At 55.5% G+C, this 2,071-nt stretch overlaps 1 long non-coding RNA gene across 2 annotated transcripts in view; it reads left to right on the top strand.

Moving 5' to 3' along the window:
• Window positions 1-2,064, top strand: part of LOC123034765 — a 2,401-nt gene extending 337 nt beyond the window's left edge. The window contains exons 2-4 of one of the 2 annotated variants that reach the window (XR_006416836.1): window positions 684-823; window positions 1,077-1,289; window positions 1,905-2,064. This is a non-coding gene — a long non-coding RNA (uncharacterized LOC123034765). Of the gene's footprint in view, window positions 1-44; window positions 824-1,076; window positions 1,290-1,904 lie in introns of both variants that reach the window. The other variant, XR_006416837.1, reaches the window with a different exon arrangement.
• The last annotated feature ends 7 nt before the right edge of the window (window positions 2,065-2,071 follow it).

Genomic DNA, 2,071 nt, shown 5'->3' with positions numbered 1-2,071 from the left:
CCGATCCGGGAATCAAACGCAGGGCTTGGCTTCTATGGGCGCAGGCAGGATGCCTGTTGAGGCAGTGCGGACCCGTTCCCGGAGGAATTGATGGGGGATCGGGCCCCGTTTCAGGGCCAGAATGCAAGCTTCCCCGCTGGCACATGCAGCATTCAATTTCCTGTACTTGTTCGAGCGGAGAAGAGCTGAGAAGTCTCATTTATACCATCCCATCTCTCCTCTGAAATACACGAGGGGACTCAGATATAGGAAAGGTGACACCCCCCCGGGCGGGGGGAGGTCTCCCGTCCCCTTTCCTCCTTGCAAGTGCCTTCCAAGGCGGCTCCAGTGGGGAGAGGAGGTTGTATGTGGCAAGCCTTTTTCTCACCAGTAATCCTTGACATTGATCCCTTTTTTAGTATTATGCACTATTACGTAACACACTTCCAGTACGATGAATATTTTCTGTACTGGAGAGAGAATAAGCTGAGCGATTCTTGTGGCTTGCACTTTTGTGGAGGTCCGAGTCGTTTTTGGGAGGAACCCCGGGAAGGGCCAAAATGGATAGAGGGGAGCAAACACTCACACGCGGGTCATTATCTTGAAAAAGAGTTGGAATGGCCAGTTTTGAACAGATGCTGTTGTTCTGATCAGAGTCCACATTGGAAAGCTGACTTAGCATTCCCTCTTTATGACACTGTTAGCTTTCGTATAGATCGTATCTTCCTTTGGCCAGCGGGCCTGGGGGGCCCATGCTGTCAAAATTTTCTGTTTGCCATCTCAAGGACCGTCGCTGAGAGATATTTCTGGTGCGACGTTTCTGGCTACGGAAGAGAACGCGGGAGTAAGTACATCCATGTTCCATCTCTCTCTTCATGTAAAGGGCGGCTTGATGGCCTGTGGCAGCGTCGTTCTCCTGAAGCTAGAGCCGCCTGGGAAAGCCCTTCCCTTTGGTTCTCAATGTGCATGCAGTTTTACCGATCTTTGTTGTTTGACGGGGGCCATCTGTCTGAGTTAAATTGGGGAGCGCAATGTTGAGCACGAAATCATTTGGTGGGGTAGAGGCCGACGTTCTTCCTTAGTCTTCCCCCATGCAGTGGACGGTCCACCTCAGAGGGCCCCGGGAAGAGTCTCACATGAAGGCCACGTCTCGTTTGCATCTGGGGTTGACTGCTCCAGGGCCCCGAGGACACCGACCGGGCACTTGATCTCCCAGAACGTTCATCAGAGAAACGACGAGCATCAGACCGTGATCGACGACGTGTTCTCTGCTGGAGATGGAGAGCGGCAGACAGGCTGATTCACGCAAAGTGAGTGTCTGATGTGCTGCTGCCAAAGCCCTTGGCATCAGAATTGTTTCTGCGGACGCAGCCCGTGTGAGGAAGATGCCCCCTGGCACCTCCCTTAAATCTTTCCTGTTGACATTGCCGACGTGGCATCCTTTTAATAGGTTCCCTGATGTACCTGCCGAAGCTGCTGTCACTCCTTCCGTGCACCATGTCCCGGGAGGTGGAAGGAGGCCACCCCCCCNATCTTTCCCGTTGACATTGCCGATGTGGCGGCATCCTTTTAATAGGTTCCCTGATGTACCTGCCGAAGCTGCCGTCACTCCTTCCGTGCACCGTGTCCCGGGAGGTAGAAGGAGGCCACCCCCCCAGATACATAAACAGCAGCGCCACAGTCCTCCAGATTGCTTTGGGCGCAGCCCCCCACGTGTTCAGGCAGGAAGAGCGCCTGCAATTCCCATGGTCCCGCGACGGGCTGGGGGAACACGCGTGGCTTAACATGCGTAGGCTTCCACCGCGCTCCATTGTCCTCACCCTTCGGGATCCTGCTCCACCGCTGTCCAGCCTGTGATTTTGCGCAGCCTGTGCTGATGACGACTGGACAATGCTAACCACCCCTCTTAGGTTTTGACCTTTCAGGGAGATGCTGGCAGTCCCGTCATTCGTGAGGCCGATGCCAGGAAGGAGCTGCGTGGGACCGTCAGCGGGGCGCTAGCCGTGCCGAGAAGGAGAAACCCGCAGTCTAAACGGGGGTGCCTCGGGTCGCATCGCACCTGAATGGAGTCCGAGACAGGACCCACCGCCCT

This window comes from Varanus komodoensis, unplaced genomic scaffold (genome assembly GCF_004798865.1).
Source record: "Varanus komodoensis strain SLA01 unplaced genomic scaffold, ASM479886v1 scaffold7194, whole genome shotgun sequence".
Lineage (NCBI taxonomy): Eukaryota > Metazoa > Chordata > Lepidosauria > Squamata > Varanidae > Varanus > Varanus komodoensis.
Note: the sequence above shows the minus strand (reverse complement) of the source record. Positions and strands in the feature narration are given on the sequence as shown.